Consider the following 21662-nt stretch of genomic DNA (forward strand, 5'->3'; position numbering starts at 1 on the left):
TCCATTTATTTGAAAATAAAAGCAGAAGAAATAACTTCTTTTTTTTTGGAATTTTTATAATACGAGATAAAACTTTGTTTGTTTTCAAGAATTTGGAAAAAATTGGTTTTTCAGGGCAAAAATATGGATAAAGAAAATACAGAAATTTTATAAAGAGATTTAAAATCTTTTTGTAAAAAGTTTTGAGATAAAATCTTTAAAATCAATATCCAAATATCCAGATTATTTTCCTGAAAAAAACTTTTGTAATTAAAAAGTCCTGGGGGTAAAATGGGAAATATTGACAATTTCGAAAACCCAGGGTTTTAAAAAATAAATTTTGAAAAGTTTAAAAATCAAATCTGGATTGACAATTTTGAAAATCAGGAGTTCTGGATCTCGAAATGACATGCTGTGCAGTGAAATAATATGAAATGTTCATGCACTGCTATGCAAAGACATGTTCTATAAAATGTCATTCTGAATCTAGAATTGGAAATTCTAATTTCTTGTCAGGAATAGGATTTTGAAAATTTGCAGGTTGAAGATGTCTCTGGACCTAAATATAGAAATTTTGAGGTTCAAGAATAAAATTTTAGACTTTCTGCAAGGTCTAAACTCAGAAAATGACCATTTTGCCCTTCATTGCTTCCAGAGAACTGAAATATGATAATTGGTAGAGATGTCAGGAAGGTGAGTGAAAATTTGGGGTGTTTACAGTAGTTTACTAAAGTTTTTGCTTCATCTTCAATTACTTGTCCAAATTTGTTACATTCCACTTTAAGTTGTTTCACCATCACGCAACTTTGCAACTTTCATACATCGGGTAGGACCTCTTCCCATGCACTTAGTAGGTTGATGATCTACCACATAAAAAGAAGAATATTAAGCAAATTTTGCCATAAAACTATACTAAAACTTGTTAAATGACATAATTATAATCATTATAAGATTCCATAGTTTGTGATGATTGATGGTACCGAGAAACTGATGATGAACTTTCTCGGCTAATGTGAACACCCCAAATTTTCCAAAAAAAAATCAAAAATTCCTTCTTTGCCCCTGACCTCCGACTTCTGAATAATTGGGTCAATTTTTAACCAAAATTCCATTCATTTCTCGGATTCGCGGGAATCCAAATTCAATTTTTATTCTGGACCCAATTTTTAATCCAAATCGGGCCGGGATCCATTCTGGAATCCCAATTTTTCAAAAATAACTCGATATTTCCCAGAAACCTCATTTTCAGAAAAAACTTACAATTTCAAAACAAATATTTTTGTAAAAATACTTCAAAACCCCGTCTGGATCCCATCCTTTGAAAATCCTCAGGTTTTCCTCGTATTTTCTCATATCTTTAGAATTTCTCTCAAAATAAGTTTTTAATAAAAAAATGTGTATTAGCTTGAACTCTTTTTGTTTTACTCAAAACCCTTTTTAGAAAAAAAAAACGTTGAAAGAAAGAGCCTCGTTTTGGAATTTTGAAAAAAAAATCTGGCGAATAGTTGAAAGAAAGAGCCTTCTTGAACTTTCCCAAAACCCCTCTCCTTTTTCTTCCAGCTCTCTCTCTCTCTCTGGGAAAACTCTCTCCATCGCCCTCCATTGCCAACAACATTACCCATTCGATTCTCCTCCATCCATATGCAACGGAAGCCCCTTCTCGAGGTTTCTTCTGCTTCTTTAAAAGGGGCACGCAGGGGAAGAGGTAGGACATTCGCTTTCACCCCTCCATCTTCATGCATCTCGGTTCCTTCTTCTCCTTATTCTGCCTATTTCCTTTCTTTTGGGTTCTCTTCCCCATCAACGGAGCAAGGTCGGTCCTATAGTTAAAGCCCCTCCCTCCAAGTGCCTTCCAGTTCCAGAGCTTCAGCAACATCGCTGAAATCTGATCCTGTGATAGCAAGGGAGCCTTTCTCATCTCAGGTTTCGCCAATCTACGACTAACAGCACAACCGAAGAACTCCAAACGAATGCATCCTTTTTTGGAGTTGCTATAGGAAGATCTCCCCTCCCCCTTCAGAACTCATGCATAACGGAGGTAATTCTTCCCCTGTATTTAGATTTCCAATAGTTGTTTATGTTGATTTTAGATTTTTCACCCCTCATTGTGTATCGGTGACTGATGATGCCTCGCAATGGCATCCCCGGTTCATTTGTTTCTTCTAAGTTTCGATCTCGTCTCTGTATTTATCTTATCTCATTTCTTTTATGATTTCTCTCTCATTTTTTTTTAGTTTTTAACCTCCATTAACGCACTCTGGAGCTGTGTTGGATTGCTTCTAGCAATTTCAATCCATCCCATGTGCAACAAAAATGGAATCTATGATTCCAACACTTGTTTTCTATTTTCTTTTATGTTTCCTCTGTATGATATTTTGAATTTCCTTCGATTCTTCCCATATCTGGCATAACATAGTTTCATTTCATATCGTAACCTTGATTTGTACATTGTTGTCATTTGGATTTGCAATTTACCCTTGATCACCATATTTCGTTTGGTTTTCTGTTTCATATTTGGTGTTTCTCGCTTTGATAGTATTTGAATGTACTCATCTCCTTTTGATATTCTGCTCACATATGTGCTTCATCACACATGATGGTCCTGCTTATCATCACTCGATGCTTGTGTGACCACTAGTCATCACTGCAAATAGGACAGATCTGGGAGGAGCGTCACCTTTGTAACAGAGAGTTCTCTGGGCCCATTTTTTGTTTCTTTTCTGTAAATATTATTGTTGCTAGGGACAAGTGAAGGTGGATAGTTTGGTTGCGGCTCGTCCCATCACTAAACAGAGGTAAAAATCAGATTTCCGTTGTAAGCTCTTCAACAACATTATTTTCTGCATGAATTTGGGTGTATTTACATTTTGCTAAAAAAAAAAGGAGTGAACACTCTGCAAGGAGCGTGTAATGCCTCACCTGCTGAATCTGAAGGTTTGCTTATTAGTTCCAATGAATTCTGAGGTTGGATCTTGCTTGCCTCTGGAGAAATTCATCAGAGGATTTCGTTTGTCCACACTATTTGCTGTGAAATTTTACTTTTTTTTGTGATCATTTTACTATTCTCTGTACCATTTTTTCTTTTCATTGATTTTGAGCCATGACTAAAGTCGATAGCAACCTCTGTGTAGAAATGAATCAATTGTATTCAAATGGTTTTAAATCACTATTGTAGTTGGGGTTGCGCTTGGTTCAAAATATATGTTCTGCAATTCACCACATGAGGCGCAGATCACCTTGAGGTGGTTCCAAGTCTGGTTCGTGAGTATTGACATGATTTCCAGGTGCACGATTTACTACTTCAAAAAGGGTTTGAATTGGCATGAGTTCGTTTTTCATCTTGCAACAACCTGCTTGTACATTACTGGATTGGTGATGGTGATATTAGGTTTGCTGGGAGTTCTGTTGAATGGTTTCCTAGCCACAAGCTTTTTGTTGTGTGAGGGAAGTTATTGGTTGTACTATTGGTCAAATTGTACACTTGTCTTATTTTGCTTGGTGTATGTTTTCACTGTTGTGTTTCGATATTAATACTTTTGGCTGATATTGCTTAGCTTACCTGCCTGGTTTCATAGTACCCAATCTAATTCTGGCTTAAAAAAATAATGTATTTTATGTATTTTGGGTTTAAATGCCATAATTTATTTGCACTTTATTTCAACCACCAGCCACCCATATAGGGAAAATTAGTTTCAGATGATTCTGTCACCTTATTGCAAGGTCAATTTTGGCAATTCAACACCTTATTATTTCATGTCGACTGCAGGTGGAATGCAGATTATTTCTTGTTTGGAACCATGTCGGTTTTGTTTGCTTTTTTTTCTTTTTGCCTTATTGGTTTTGATTCCAAATATCTGCAACCATATATGTAAAAATATTATAGGGGAATCATGCACTAAGCTTGCTTGTTAGATGCAATTTCTGTATTATCTAGAAGACTAATATATCTTTCTACAATTTTTGGATGTCATGGAGTCATGGACAATTCATGAGCATATGCATCAAGAGAGACACTTCTATCTTTCCATTTATAGCTGCTTCTGAATTGATAAAAACTGAGGAATGTGCTCTTAATTCAAATGTGAAAGTGCTGAAGACGACCATGGCTCCCTGTTGGAGACCCTCATAAACTTATCAAGAATCAAATCATCCAGGGATGCTGGAATCTCTAATGTGTCCTAATAATCTCTGTCATTCGCAAACCCCTGGCAAAAACTCATCTCTAAAACATTGGATCTGCTATACAGGAGACGCCCTGCAGTTGAAAATTCTGATCTACGGTAACACGCAGGATCGAAGTCAGATGCCCTATCAAGTTTGGTCTATTGCTTTGTTGCAGGACATACTTTGTTCACCACTTAGGTGTTGAGCTCTTCAGAATATACTCTGCAATGGAATCAAGCACCTTCCTCAGCATGCTTTCATTGTTGCTATCTTAATAATCACCTTTGCATCTCGCCATCGTCACTGCTACAGCAGAGCACCTGAGGTAAGTTTTCTGCAAAATACATTTTGTTAAGTATTTGCCAAAATTTATGTTGCAAATGCATGCTTCAAGGCACACTTTGTCAGCATTCACCTCCCTGTTGCAACACCATCTTCCATCATCTATCACAGCACATACTACCTACTGTGCTTGCCTGTTTCTTCTACAGCAATAGCTATGCTTTTAATCCTGCACCCCCTTCATGTCACGACAGCCATCACTGTGCAAGAAATCATCCACTTCATACACTGGCTATGTTTTGCAGCACTATCCATAGTTGTTGTTCCCTTTTTCCCATTTTGCCACTTGTTGTTCGACTCCCTTCATACTCAATTCCACTACAGCCCTTGCATAACTCACCTGTCTCACTCCAGTCCAGCCCCATTGCTGTCCACTTTTAATAATTACATCTGTTGCAAATCTAAATAACCCTCCATAGGTTTCTACCACGCCTCCTTCATATGCACAGTATATGGGATGGGTATAGCACCATCTTTGTCACTACTGTATACCATTAGTTTACCTTCATTACCACACACCCACAGCAACACCCTTCACTCATTATCAGTATCTTCACTCCCATGGCAGATGCCATTCATTTGCTATCACAATATGTCATACATACTGAATATGAGCATATGTATACAAATATCATGCTTGGATATTTATATGTACGTGTATCTCTCTCTCTATGGATATATATATATATATATATATATATATATATATATATATATATATATATATATATATATATATATATATATATATATATATATATATATATAGGTGCTCCTTTCATTAGGCCAGAAATATACATCTTTCTTCATGTTATGAGCATTTCTTTTCATATGCATTTTCCCCTTTAGCATGAATGCTTGCCTACACATCTTTTCAATCGATGTATATATCTGCATATGTTTCTCTCATTGGCATACATACATATATCAGAGGTAGATGTCACACTTAGCTATAAATATGCAATTTTTCCATGATATACTCTATATCTTTAGCCTATTGTTTTTACATTAACCTTGTTTTGCAGGGATATATGGAAAATGTTGATTTCCTCTCTTAGAATAAAATCTACCATCTCAAATCTCCTTTCAATGATTGTAATAGCTAGATACAATAAAAATTTACATTCTTTGTCTTAGAATAGAATGCATGAGCATGTACATATCTTCTAGAATTGCTTGATTCATGACATTTTCCTCTTTTATTTTCAAAACTACACAAATGGTGAAACACGAATGGCACGTACACCATTCTGATAAAAGGTGATTAAACCCTAAGTTGATGATTTGCATCAATGGCCATAGTCAAGGTGCAAACAAAACTTATGGTTTTCATCTTTTATAGAATAACACTGGATCTCTTTTCCAAAATCATCATATTTAAAAAAAAATCTTTTGTTATTAGGGTTTAAACTTAGAATTAACTCAAAATATATATCAATGGCTATAGTCAGGATATATTGAGAGTTAACTTCATTTTAAACTCTATAAAGGCACTAAAATATATTTTATTCTTCACCTGAATTCAAATATGATTATTATATAATACATTCAATGACCATAGTCAGGGAGGTATTATATCTTCAATCTTATTTTAATTCACTTAAAGAATGAAATATTATTTTCAAAACTCACTTTCAAATAACTTTTTCATTCATTATTTAGGATAGAATTGCACCATATTTTTAAAAATTCCTTTTTCAAAACTCAAGTGATTTTTAATATCTTCTTCATTTCTCAAAACAATTCTTATTTTATAGATTCAAATCCAATTCTATCTCATTCCAAGACTCAAAATTTAATTTCAAAGTCCAATTTGACTTTGAAAATTCACTTTTGTATTCAAACTTTAAATTCCAATTCAAATCAAATTTCAAAGTTCAAATCAACTTTGAAATCCCAAATTCATTTTCAAGATTCAAATTCAAATTCAAATCAATATCTCAAAACCAATTTCAAAGTTCAATTCAAAACTTTGAAATCTGTGATTCATCTTCTGATTCCAAATTCAAACTTTAAAAACAAGTTTATCCTTTATCTTCAAAGTTTTATCTAAAGATTGAATCTTGATTCTCAAAATCAAAATCAAAGTTTGAGATTGATTCTGAATCCCAAAATTTTGATTTTTTCTAAGTTTTAAATTCAATATGGGTTTTCAAAACCCAGATCCATCTTCAAAAGTCCTATTTTTGACTTTCAAAATACAATTCTAAAATTAGAACCCAATCCCCATTTTTGGATCCCAGACTTCGGATCCAATTCCATTTTGGATTCCAGAAATCAACTTCATTTTGGATCCCAGACTTCGGATCCAAATTTCATTTAGGATTCCAGATTTCAAATTCAACCCCATCTTGGATCTCAGACTTCGGATCCAGATTTCATTTAGGATTTCAGATTTCGAATCCAATTTCATTCTCAATTCCAGATTTCAAATCCTAATTTGTTTTGATTTCCAGATTTCAAATCCAATTCCATTTTCAAATCCCATATGGACTTCTTAAATCTATTTCTATTTTTAAATTTCATTTGGATTTCTCAAATCCAAATTCCATTCTGATTTCAAACTTTAAATCTAGAATTCAAATCCACTTCAAATTTCATCTCCTCTCCTAAATCCAGGTTCAAAATTTAAATTCAAAATCCATTTCTGACTCTGAAACTTCATTTTCTCATCTTCAAATCATTCTTTTCAAATTCAAAAATTTATTCTCTCAACTATGATTACTTCAAAAAAACTTAGAACTTCAACATATCTTTCCTGATCTATCTCAAGTTCTAAGTTAGATTCAACTATTCAGAAATCATTTCTTCATTTCACCATCACATTTTCACTCGAAAAATCTCAGATTTCCAAAATCATTCTTTTCAAAAGAGCATACATTCTTGCATTGCACAAGCATGATTCTTTGTGCATTTTAGACTTAGAATAAATTCTTAGATAATATTAAGGCAAAGCAAAAAGGCATAAATTCGATCCTTGGTTTGATTACCCCTGGTAAAGGCGCCAGGAATGGTCGAACCTCGTACTGACGAGCGAGCCCCGTCTCCCAATTTTCCCGCAAACATTTCAAAACGGAGATGAGTAATCTTTTTAAAATCTTTTTCAAAATCAAGGTCAAGTGAGACCTTCGCAAAAGAGTTCCTCTCTCTTCTTTCTTTTCTTTCATCTTCTCTCTTTCTTTCTGTCTTTTATTTTCTCCCTTCAAAAAGGAGGAAATAGAGGTTGGAAAGGAAAAGAGAAGGAAGAGAGAGAACACCAAGAGAGGAAAAATTTTGCGATGATCACAGTTTTGGCGACCGTGATGGGACTCATCTTCGTCCGATTGGATCTATGCATTTCGCTTTGCTTTGATATTATCTAAAGTCTTTATTCTTCAAATGTCAGCTTCATTTTCATGCAAACCTCAGGAGCCTAGACTTTGTCCTAGCTAACATAATGCATATAGGATTTGAGTATGGTTTGGTAGGACCATATTGAGGAGATCTATCCATGTTCACTTAGACTTAGGTCTGGAATATAACTCTCCTCAATTCTAGGGATTGAATGCAAACAACGTATGCAAGTGTATGCTGATTTTCATTTAAATCTATCTCTTTAGGACTTGCATTAGAGACATCTGATTTCTTGTATGTTGAACATATTTTTGAAAAACATCCCTACCTATATTGTCCTGGTCTTCACGTTGCTGGGCTGTCTCACTGAACCATAGTTCGGGAGAGAGCCTCACAACTAGACCACTTATTTGGGTTCGCGCCCCCTACCTCGTACCTAAGGGCTATAGTCCGAGGTATATCGGTAGGTGCTCAAGGATGTTGGAAAACCATTACCTTAGAACCGAAGAAATATTCTTATGCCACGTACTTCGAGCTTTGGCTTGAGTATATTGGCGTATCTTGATTGGAATCAAATGATCTGAACCTTAGAGTTAGGATTAAGGTCCTACGAGCCATTTCAAAATATTGCAATTTAGAGTCAGCTTCTAGGGAGTGCTATTATGTGCATCATTGCTTAAATTGATTCTTTGTAGATATTATCTTGAAAATTCTTATTTTCTAAAAACCCTAGATGTTTATTTCACAAAAATTCTTTTCTCAAATCCAGGATTGTATATTCCTCATTTCTTTATTCTTTCATTTCTTAAACCGTGGACATGTCTTTTAAGTTTTCCTATTTTTAAAAAAGTCCAGGCATATTTCCTTCTTTTCTTCTGATTTATTTAATTTCTTTTGATCCTGCCTGCAACTTTTCAAAATATTCAAATCTTGTCATCCATCTTCAAAAAGATGTCTTTAAAATTCTATTTTCCCATCCAAGATCCCTTTTTATCAAAGAGATCTCTTCTCAGAACCTTTTAAATATCTCCTTCATTATCTCTTTTTCCCAAAAAACTCCTTGAGTTTTAATCCTTCCTTTATTCTACAGAAAGCATCAACATTTCATCATGGTTCAAACGAGAGCAGGAAGAAGGGCAGTTCAGCAGCACAATGACAGCGAAGTGGAAGAAATGAACTCTTCCAGGTTCTCCCGAAAACATGATTCAGAGGAAGATGATGTTGACCCGACGATGTATAAGATCTTTCAAAAGATGATGGCAAAAATGATGTCCGAGCAAGCTGGGGCAGGTTCAAAGAAAGCATCCTCTAAAAACAAAACCAAGAGAAAGCCAGTAAAGAAACATGTCAGGATCAATAAGAAGAAAGTTCAGCAGGACAACACTTTTGAGAGTACAGAATCAGCGGGAGAGGATTCCGAGGAAGAACAGTTTGTATTCATCCCAAAACATCTGTGACAGCCCAAGAAGGTGGCAGAAAAACCTGAATCAGTCAACAAGCCTAAAGATGGGGTCCTGGCAGAAGATTCAGTTCAAGTATTGACTAAGATGGTCAAAGATCTGCAGATTCGAGATAAGGGAAAGAGGGTATATACCAGACAGGACTTCTACCTCAGTTTAGATGGGGACAGCAGCCTGGAAGACCTCCACTGAAAGTTTATTAAGTTTGATGGGTCCGGCAACCCAAAGACCCATCTCGTCATGTTTTTCGTAGAATATGCAGATTCAGTGAAGACAATCGGGCCCTCTTCTTGTGCTTTCCTCGCAGTTTAGAAGGCGTAGCAACAAAATGGTACGCAGAGCATATCAACCATGTCGAGCTGCAAGATTTTGATAAAGTTGTTAATCTGTTCGTGAAACGATTCATGTTCAACACTAAGGCACCACCAACCCTCAATCACCTATATAATCTGAAACAGGATGACAAGGAAAAGGCCATAGATTTCATCCGAAGGTGGAGAGATACCTGCAACAAGATGAGAACCCCCATCTCAGACAAGCACGCACTACAAGTTATCTTGAACAACTTTTTTCAACCTCTCAGGAGCTTTATTTCCACCTTTCCATCAAAATCGTTCATCAAATTCATTGAACGAGATGAATGGCTCGAGATGGGAATAGATAACGGAGTCTATGACGGTATCACTCTGGCAAGGGGCAATCAAGATGCAAAGAAGAAAGCCCATTTCACTCTTTCTGTTAGTTCCTTATCCAACAACAAGAGTAACAAGAATGATCATGTCAACAATTCAGAAGGATTCAGGGGTCAAAAGGGGAGGTTTTTCAACAATGATAAGCCTTCCCAATCCAATCCTCAACAGCGGGAAAAAGATCAAGAAAAACCAAAGCGCAAGGACTGGAGTCCTGACCGCGAATTCACCCCTTTGGAGCAGACACTCGAGGAGGTTCTGGAATATATGTTCACAAAGAATATGATACGCCTGCCAAAAGTTGTCGATCCTCCAGTAATCTTGGGCAAATTCAAAGAACAATTCTGCAAGTTTCACCAAACAGTGGGGCATGATACAGAGCACTGCTTCATCTTCAAAAATATCATCCAAGACTGCATCGATAAAAACCTTCTGATAGAAGACAAAGATGAAGAGCAGCCTGCCGTCCTGACCAAGCCTTTTTCAGATCATTCAAAAATCCGATGATACTAGAGTCTTTTCTGCTTTCCTCCATTTTCTTTACCAACCATCTTGTAAGGTCAAGTCAGCCCGAGTCTTTTGTGACCTTTTGGTCAAAGATGCCTGTAAATATTTCAGTCTTCGTTATCGGTTTTGCTTATAAATGAAATAGCGATTTCCTTCATACCTTTGTGTTCAATTCTTACTTCTTTCGCCATATTGGGGCATCTTTTGTTAACAATTACATTTACACTTCAAAATGTTCTTTATCATCAAATTCCCATTCTTTTCAGGATGAGGGGCAATCTCGACAATCCTCCATGAGAGAAATGATATTACCTATGAGGGTTTTTCAAAATCATAAAAAATCTGAAAAAATTCTGTAAAATCTTCGTCATGATCACCAAAGTTCAAAATTTTGATCCAATCTTTTTCAAAATCAACCAGCGTGTTGATCCTCCTTTGCAAAAATCAATTTCAAACCATTGTTTTTAAAGAATCGACCCTCATGGTGATCTCTCTTCAAAAATCAACCCTCGTGTTGATTCTTCTTCAAAGATCAGCTCTCGTGTTTATCGTTCTTCAAAATCAACCTCATGATTGATCCTCTTTCCAAAAATGATTTTCTCATAAAACATTCTCATCTCATTTTAAAGATCCAGCATGCAGGCAGGATCAAACAAATTCTTTTCCTCAATCAACTATTTTCATTTGTCAATTTTTATCAGTCTTGTCAATTTTTTACTCATCTTTATCGATTTGATCAATTTTATTGATTCTTGATCATGCATATATTTCAAGGAGAATTAACATTAAAATATGCATGATTTTATGAAAAAAATGTTTTAAAAACCCAAGTTTATGCTAGTTTTCGTTAAATGAGCTAAAATGATTTCAAAATAGAAAATGTATGAAAAATAGCTTTATTTGTATATTTTAGTACATATTTTAATGTTTGATATTAACATAATAGTTTAGTGTTAGTTTTCAATAAAAATAAAAAATGGAGAAAATAGTTTTATATTGTTAATAAAACCATTTAAATTGTTTGTTTTTTTTTAGAAAAGAAGAAAAAATTAAATATCAATATAAATAGTTAGAATAGTTTTATTTTGAGTTTCTTTATAAATAAATAAGTTTTGTTTTTAACTTTTGAAAATTTTCTAATAAACCATAAACTGGTTTATACGGTTTTTGAGTTTTAAAAAACTGAAAAAAAATAATAATAGCAAACCGGCTTGAACCGGTTTGCATTTTTTTAAAACTGAAAAAAATCTGTTACAAACTGGTTCAAGCCGGTTTGAGCTCTTTAAAAACCCAAAAAACAGAAAAAATTGGGCGTCTCTCATCCTGTGCGCCAAAACTTCCCCTTCCCCCTCTGGTTTTCTTCCTTTGCCCTCTTTTCCAGTTGCCGGATTCCCTTTTTTCCCATCTCCTACCTCTTCTTCTTCTTCCATCATCCTTTGATCCTATCCTTTTCTTCATCCGGTGGCAGAGATTCTTCAATCGGCGGCAGCGCACGAGGTGGAGGTCACCTCTTCCCGATTTCCTCCATTTCACGGTGAGTCTGATTCTTATTCTACTCCATCTTCTTCTTCTTCTTCTTCTTCTTCTTCTTCTTCTTCTTCTTCTTCTTCTTCTTCTTTAACCTTCTTCTTCTCCTTTTAATCGATTATTGTGCTGTGTTGTTTCTAAAAATGAAAAGAAAAATTTAGATCGAATGTTGTATTTGTTAATGCCCGATTTTTTTTAGGATTCTTTGAGTTTTTCTATTTCTGATAGTTTGATTTTCCTATTGCTCATTCCGTTGATTTCCTGTACAATCACTCATTGTTTTCACTTTGTTTCATTCATCACACAGATTTGTTGTATATTCATTTGATGTTTTCATGTTTTGCAGTTTTTAAATTTCTGGTTTTACCGTGTTTCATAATTTCTGTGTTCATTTTAATTCATCGTGATTTTCATTTTCTGTTTCAGTGTGATTTTCATTTTTTGTTTCAATGTTGATTTCCATTTCCTATTTCAATATTTGGTGCTAATTTTTGTTTGACGATTTCTGTTTGATGCCTCCATTTATTTTGATTTTCTGCTATATTTTTTTTCCAATTTCTGTTTTGTTTCATTTAGTAGTTTCTTTGTTTCAAAATTCTCTGTTTTTCTGCATGCTTTAATTTCCTAATTTTGCTTGTTCTGATTTCTCTCTTTTTCTGTTATATCTTGTTTTTCCTGTTTTTCCTAATTTCCTGTTTTTACGTATTGTATTTTTTTTTATTTCCTGTTTCTTCATCTCATTTTCCAGCTTTCAACATTCATTTCAACTCCTTGATTTCTTGTAATCTTGTGTTGCCTTACATTACGATTTCCATTTTTCTTTAGTTTACAAGTCATTTCCCTGCTTTTCAAATTCTTGTTTGTCAAATAATTTCTGTTTCTAATTCAATCATTTCCGGATTTCCTGCTTTAGTACATATTTCATATTAATTGTAATGTTTGTTCATTTTTAATTCCTGATTTTTTTACTGAATTAGATCTTAGTTACATTACAGTTAGTTCCTGTTTAACATTGATTCTCCAATTTTCTGCAATTTTTAATGTCTTAGTTTGAATTCAATTTTTTTATTTTTTGGCTAGGTTTCCTGTCTTTCATTACATGTATTCCCTGCTTTTAATTGTTCCTTCATTTTCCTATTTTTGTTAAGTAAACTGTTAGTTAAGGGCTTTGTAATTAGTCAGTTAGTTTTCTTTCATATTTCTAGCATTTAATTAGTATTTTTTTTAGTATACAGGTTATTTCTATCTCTGGTACTGCTCGTGTTCATTTGAATTGTGCAAGATAGCACAGGATTGGAGCGGAAGCGATTACGTGACACGAAGTGCAAGAATAGAAGACTTTTACTTTTCAGTTTAGAATTAGGAATTTAATTGGGTTTGTAAATATTGCACTTTACGCCCTCTGCGAAGGGTATTCATTTGTTGTAATAGTTAGTTGTTTTTACCTTTCGTGAACATTTTACATTTTAAAAATACGGCAATAAAGAATAGTTTAGAATTGTGTGTTTGAATACGAAATATTCCCGTTCCCTGAGTTCGACCCGGTCTCATCCACTAGTGAGAACCGGTTTTTATTATTTGATGTCTGTTTTTCACATGTTTTACATATAAAAATCTTTTCGAAATTACAACGATTTAAAAGAAGACATCAAATTTTTGGCGTCGTTGCCGGGGAACGGCGTAATATTAGTATTCACTTTATTGCCTAGTGTTTGTTTGCATTTAGGTTTAGAACCACATATGTGTATATCTTAGAGATGAGCTTACTTTTCTGCACAGCCCACCTGCTAGGAGCCCCTTAGAGGTGATTGTGTACAATTGGTACCGTACACATAGATTTCATATTTCTTTTGCATAATCTCTGTTATGTGTAACTGTGTGGTGATTGTTTAGTTTTTGTTGTTTTTAGTTTACTCGCTTTGTGGTTTGCGTGGTTTGGCCGCTTAGTGCATTAGTTAGGTAGAAAACCAAAATTAGGACGTGTGCTACACCGGTCTACTCCAAGGTGTACGCAATGGCTGACGATCATCATTTGATCCGTCCTTTGAGGGAGTACTTCATGCCAAATACGTATACTCCCGCCACCTGCATCACTAGACCTGATGTAGGAGAGAGCCATTTTGAGATTAAGGCCAGTGTGATTCAAATGCTACCTTCGTTTTATGGCCTTAGTAATGAGGACCCATATCGTCATCTCGATGAATTCCTTGAGATTTGCTCGACTGTGCGAATCAATAATTTTGGATACGACGCTATGAGGTTGACTTTGTTTCGGTTCTCTCTCAAAGATAAAGCCAAGCACTGGCTAAAATCTCTTGAGACGGTTCGTATTACTACTTGGGAAGGAATGCAACGCAAATTTCTCAAAAAGTACTTCCCAATTGGTAAAATGAATCAGTTTCGTAAAGCTATAACCAGCTTTTCTCAAATTGAGGGAGAACAGTTTCACGAGTCTTGGGAGAGATTGAAAGATCTTCTCTGCAAGTGTCCCCATCACCAGGTGCCTCGTTGGCAGTTGGTGTAGTATTTTTATGATGGGCTTACTGAGAAGCACCGTCAAATGGTTGATTCGTCTTGTGGGGGCACTTTTATGCTCAAGAGTGAGGATGAGACGTGGTCTTTATTCGAGACCTTGAGTGAAAACACGATGCATCATACCTTGTCTTCACGGCTCGATAGGACTACATCTCTGTCTAGTGGTCCTAGGAAAATAGGGATTTTCGAAGTAGGGTCTGAGTTAGATCTACGTACCAAGGTTGACCAGTTGACTAGGAAGTTAGATCAATTCCTAGTCATATCTTCGAGAAGTCCAGTAGAAAGCGTGTGCGAGCTATGTGCTAGCCCTGCGCACTGTATTTCAGATTGTCCGGCAGTGCCATTATATCCTGAATTCGTTCAGGAGCAGGTGAATGCTGCCCAAGGTTTCACTAAACCCATGCCTGATTCATTTACATCATCATATAACCCAGGTTGGCGAAACCAGTCTATTCCCCTATCTCATCAGCCCTTCCAGACACAGTATAGACCCAGTAACCCTTCACAAGGTTACTCGCATCCCATTTTTCCGCAGGTTCATCCCCCAGCCCAACATGCTTATACTCAACCCCATTCTCATGAGCCTTCACCTAGTCAATCCTTCCAAGATAGGATATTACAAGTTTTGAGCTCCCATACGCAGTTAATAGCCAAGCTAGAGACTCAAATGGGACAGTTGGTTGAGTCCTTCAGTAGGCAAAGCCAGGAGAACCTTCATAGTCAGTCTGTTGTCTCAAAGGGAGAGGATTCCATGTCATTTGACTTGCAACCCACCGATTTACATCATGAGCAGGTCAAGTTTGTTACATCCCTTTAGTATGGGAAGGCGTGTCTCCCCACACGAGTCAATCTTCATGAACCCTATATCATTTCTACTGACGAGTCAATCTCCATGATACCTCAGGAAAAGGGGCTTGACCCACAACATGCATTATCATCATATAAAGCCCCATTTTCTCAGCCTTTAGGATCACCGATTGTTTTCAGTAAGCAAGAGGTACAAATGCAGAAGCTGCTTGACCAAGTCAAGCCTGATCATATTCACCACTTGTCTGAAGTTGCATTCATTGATAGTCGATCGGTCCTAGACTCTCATTTCTTGACCAGTCTTTCAGATGAGACTAATCTCCACTCTTCATGTCGAGAGAGTCATGATACTACATTTAGAGGTAGAAGGGATGGAAACACAGTGCGTAGTGTCACAGATGACACTCTTTTCTACATAGAGCCCGGTTGAGCGATACTTCATGTCCATTGATCTCATGGACGATGAAGGTTTTTCCAGGGATTCGTCTGGCTAGGGACGTCAAACTTAGCGCTTTATGGGAGGCAACCCATATCTTGTGTATTATTAGATTTGACTAAAATTTATAGATTTTATTTTTGTTTTTCCTTTTTCATTTTATTCGTGAGTTTTTCATGTTCTTTTTGTTTCATTCATGGTTTTCATGTTTTGTCATGTATACATTGCATTCATTATATTCATAGAACGTGCATTTTTAATTCATGTCAGGTTATTCTACTCTTTTCCCTCATTTATTTCCTCTTATGTGCATTCACGCAGTTTCATATAAGCATGGGGGAGTGCCACTGGGACAATGTCATTCAAGCATGGGGGAGGGTGTAGTTTGCACACCTTGATATTTCTGTTTACGTTCTTGCACATGTTTACACATCTCTCATGAAAAGTAGATTTTTAAAGAAAGAGTTTGAACTTATATGAATGTTATTTCAAATCTGATGTTTTTAGAGGATTTTTAAGCCCCACGAAACATTTTTCTGACATAGATCTAAAAATTATGGTTGTTTATGCGGATTTCAAAGAAATGATGATAAATACATGTTAGAGTTTATTTTGAATCATAAATATGAATATGCACAGTTGTATTTTTGAAAAACTAAGCAAATGAATAAAAGAGTAAAAAAAAAAAAAGAGCTCAAGAGAGAAAAAGTGAAAAAGAAGCATGCGTTAGGTTGTTTGGATAATTCCACAATCCTTAGTAGATGGAACTTAGATGTAAGTTGAAACTTTTAATTCCATTTCGAAAAGGAGAGTGGAAAACTTCGTGATCCTAAGTAGCTGAGAACAGATACAAGTTGAAATGTTTGACTCTCATGTTGCAAAGGTGAATGAAGGAAGTCACTTTTATGTCTTAGTTGATATCTTTTGGTATACATTGAAAAAGTATAGAAGATATTTACATTACACAAGGCATAAAAGCAGACCACACGCAAGCTATAAGAAAAGAATAAGTGCGCAAAAAGAAAAAGCGTGAAAAAATGAAAAAATCGAGAAAAGAGCTGAAAAAGAAAGAAAAGTTCAGTGCTTAGAAGTGTGATTGAGAAAACCTGTGTAGAAAACATATGAGTGAGGATAAGTAAATAATAACTTGTTTTTATTGGATTTTCCAAGAATAAAACATAAATAATTGTGATATTTAGAAAAGTGAAAGAATTTTTTTCTGTGGTGGTATATAAAAGAATCTAATTATATTGTGATTTTGAAATAACAGGAAATATTTATGAAAATAAAGTCTTTAATTAACTACTACTTATGAGGATGTGTAATATTTTGCATACATGATAGAGATGTTTGTGGGTAGCATCACTGCAAACCCTCACGAGACCTTACTCGTCCACTGGGGTAACCCAGGGGTTGAAAGGGCTTGTTGCATGAGCTAAATGCAACCGTGATTCCTACGAAAGTGAGTTAGATAATAGTTTTCATTTCATGCATTTTTCTAGTTTGCTCGAGGACTAGCAAAACATAAGCATGGGGGTATTTGATCATGCATATATTTCAAGGAGAATTAACATTAAAATATGCATGATTTTATGAAAAAAATGTTTTAAAAACCCAAGTTTATGCTAGTTTTCATTAAATGAGCTAAAATCATTTCAAAATAGAAAATGTATGAAAAATAGCTTTATTTGTATATTTTAGTACATATTTTAATGTTTGATATTAACATAATAGTTTAGTGTTAGTTTTCAATAAAAATAAAAAATGGAGAAAATAGTTTTATATTGTTAATAAAACCATTTTAATTGTTTGTTTTTTTTAGAAAAGAAGAAAAAATTAAATATCAATATAAATAGTTAGAATAGTTTTATTTTGAGTTTCTTTATAAATAAATAAGTTTTGTTTTTAACTTTTGAAAATTTTCTAATAAACCATAAACTGGTTTATACGGTTTTTGAGTTTTAAAAAACTGAAAAAAAATAATAATAGCAAACCGGCTTGAACCGGTTTGCATTTTTTTAAAACTGAAAAAAATCTGTTACAAACCGGTTCAAGCCGGTTTGAGCTCTTTAAAAACCCAAAAAACAGAAAAAATTGGGCGTCTCTCATCCTGTGCGCCAAAACTTCCCCTTCCCCCTCTGGTTTTCTTCCTTTGCCCTCTTTTCCAGTTGCCGGATTCCCTTTTTTCCCATCTCCTACCTCTTCTTCTTCTTCCATCATCCTTTGATCCTATCCTTTTCTTCATCCGGTGGCAGAGATTCTTCAATCGGCGGCAGCGCACGAGGTGGAGGTCACCTCTTCCCGATTTCCTCCATTTCACGGTGAGTCTGATTCTTATTCTACTCCATCTTCTTCTTCTTCTTCTTCTTCTTCTTCTTCTTCTTCTTCTTCTTCTTCTTCAGCTTCTTAAACATTCTTCTTCTCCTTTTAATCGATTCTTGTGTTGTGTTGTTTCTAAAAATGAAAAGAAAAATTTAGATCAAATGTTGTATTTGTTAATGCCCGGTTTTTTTTAGGATTCTTTGAGTTTTCTATTTCTGATAGTTTGATTTTCCTATTGCTCATTCTGTTGATTTCTTGTACAATCACTCATTGTTTTCACTTTGTTTCATTCATCACACAGATTTGTTGTATATTCATTTGATGTTTTCATGTTTTGCAGTTTTTAAATTTCTGGTTTTACCGTGTTTCATAATTTCTGTGTTCATTTTAATTCATCGTGATTTTCATTTTCTATTTCAATGTAATTTTCATTTTCTGTTTCAATGTTGATTTCCATTTCCTATTTCAATATTTGATGCTGATTTTTGTTTGACGATTTCTGTTTGATGCCTCCATTTATTTTGATTTTCTGCTATATTTTTTTTCCAATTTCTGTTTTGTTTCATTTAGTAGTTTCTTTGTTTCAAAATTCTCTGTTTTTCTGCATGCTTTAATTTCCTAATTTTGCTTGTTCTGATTTCTCTCTTTTTCTGTTATATCTTGTTTTTCCTGTTTTTCCTAATTTCCTGTTTTTACGTATTGTATTTTTTTTTATTTCCTGTTTCTTCATCTCATTTTCCAGCTTTCAACATTCATTTCAACTCCTTGATTTCTTGTAATCTTGTGTTGCCTTACATTACGATTTCCATTTTTCTTTAGTTTACAAGTCATTTCCCTGCTTTTCAAATTCTTGTTTGTCAAATAATTTCTGTTTCTAATTCAATCATTTCCGGATTTCCTGCTTTAGTACATATTTCATATTAATTGTAATGTTTGTTTATTTTTAATTCCTGTTTTTTTTACTGAATTAGATCTTAGTTACATTACAGTTAGTTCCTGTTTAACATTGATTCTCCAATTTTCTGCAATTTTTAATGTCTTAGTTTGAATTCAATTTTTTTATTTTTTGGCTAGGTTTCCTGTCTTTCATTACATGTATTCCCTGCTTTTAATTGTTCCTTCATTTTCCTATTTTTGTTAAGTAAACTGTTAGTTAAGGGCTTTATAATTAGTCAGTTAGTTTTCTTTCATATTTCTAGCATTTAATTAGTATTTTTTTTAGTATACAGGTTATTTCTATCTCTGGTACTGCTCGTGTTCATTTGAATTGTGCAAGATAGCACAGGATTGGAGCGGAAGCGATTACGTGACACGAAGTGCAAGAATAGAAGACTTTTACTTTTCAGTTTAGAATTAGGAATTTAATTGGGTTTGTAAATATTGCACTTTACGCCCTCTGCGAAGGGTATTCATTTGTTGTAATAGTTAGTTGTTTTTACCTTTCGTGAACATTTTACATTTTAAAAATACGGCAATAAAGAATAGTTTAGAATTGTGTGTTTGAATACGAAATATTCCCGTTCCCTGAGTTCGACCCGGTCTCATCCACTAGTGAGAACCGGTTTTTATTATTTGATGTCTGTTTTTCACATGTTTTACATATAAAAATCTTTTCGAAATTACAACGATTTAAAAGAAGACATCAATTCTTCATTGATTTTATTAATTTTCTTGTCAATTCTTATTTCAATTACCCTTTCATGTTAAGGGATAAACATGATGCCTCTTTCCCATGAGGTATTCTTTTTTCTTTCTATTTTCCACTCAGGTTAAGGGATAAACCTGAATTTCCCTCTCAGGTTAAGGGACAAACCTGATTTTTTCGCTCAGGTTAAGGGATAAACCTGAACCTCATCCTACGAGGTCCTTCTTCCTTCAGGATAAGGGATAATCCTAAAGTTTTTCATCATCTTCCAAGTATCCTCAATTTTTCCACCAAATTTTTACCAATTTCTACCAAGATCCTTGTCAATCTTTGTCAATTCTTTGTTTCTTATTCTTTATCGATTTTATCGATTTTATTTAATTCTTTATCAATTTTTATAAATTTTTATCAATTCTTTATCAACCTTTTATCAATTTTTCAAAATTTGCCAATTTTTATTATTCCCCCTTCAGATTAATGGATAAACCTGAAACCTCGTCTTACGAGGTCCTTCTTTCTTCAGGATAAGGGATAGTCCTAAATGTCTTTCTTCATCTTTTAAAGCTTCATTAATCTCTGTCAAATCTCTATCAAAATTTTATTCTTTATCAAATTTTATCAATTTTATTGATTCTTTATCAAATTTTGTTGATTCTTTCGATTCTTTATCAAGCCTTTTATCAATTTTGCCGAATTTTAGTCCTTTCCCATTCAGGATAAATGATAATCCTGAAACCCCTCATAGGAGCAACAATGCTACATGTGAAAATTCTTTTACAAGACAACTTTCATCAAATTTCCTTGATTTTTTTGTTCATTCTTTTTCAGTTCTTCTCAAAATTTTATTCTTCCCTAGTCAAAATAAAGGGATGATCCTGAAAATCAGACCACGTACAATTAACTATGATGGTCTTCTTCATTGTAAGTCAAATGATTCAGTCCTCGAACTGTTCATTCTCAATCCTAGATCCGGTCCTCGCACTGGAAAATTTTCAAAACTCAATCTTTTGATTAAAACTTTCTGTCAAAAACCCGAGTTCCGACTCGGGCTTCCCTTTTTTGGATCCAATGCTCGTGTTGGAACCAATCGTTTCTTCATAAATTCAAGTTTTCAAACTTGGGTTTCTCTTTTATCTTTTATTTTAAAGATCCGAGTTCCGACTCGGGTTTTCCCCTTTTATCTTTCGTTTGAAGTTCTGAGTTCTGACTCAGACTTCCTTTTGGATCCAATGCTCGTGTTGGAACCAATCGTTGCTTTAAAAAGTTGAGTTTTCAAACTCGATTTTCTCTTTTATCTTTTATCTTTTATCTTGAAGATCCGAGTTCTGACTCGGGTTTTCCCCTTTATTCTTTCGTTTGAAGTTTCGAGTTCCGACTCTGACTTCCTTTTGAATTCAATGCTCATGTTGGAACCAATCGTTGCATCGAAAATTCGAGTTTTCCAACTCAATTTTCTCTTTTATCTTTTATCCTGAAGATCCGGGTTCTGACTCGGGTTTTCCCCTTTATATATTCCATCTTCCTTTTAAATATCCAAATTCCAACTCAGACTCTCTTCTTTTTCAAAAAACCCAATTGCCAGGTGGGACCTTCTTCCAAAATTCATCCTTCTGACTGATCCCTTCCAAATTTCAAGCTTCAGGTTTATTCTCTCCAAAATTCTTTCTTTCCCCTACAGGATAAGGGATAAACCTGATGCCTCCTGCTAACGAGGCATTTCTTTCCTTCCTTCCACATTCAGGATAAGGGGTTAGTCCTAAAAATCAGGCCACATACAACTAACTATGATGGTCTATTTCAATCCACAAATCGAGTTCTTCCTTTAAATTGTGATCCTTAGGTTGAATCCCTAGGGAATCAATAGCTCGTAGGTTGAACCCCTATCAAACCAATATGGATCACAAGTTGAATCACTT

The sequence above is a fragment of the Nuphar pumila genome, chromosome 2, assembly GCF_984573655.1.
Source record: "Nuphar pumila chromosome 2, dmNupPumi1.hap1.1, whole genome shotgun sequence".
Taxonomy (NCBI): Eukaryota; Viridiplantae; Streptophyta; class Magnoliopsida; order Nymphaeales; family Nymphaeaceae; genus Nuphar; species Nuphar pumila.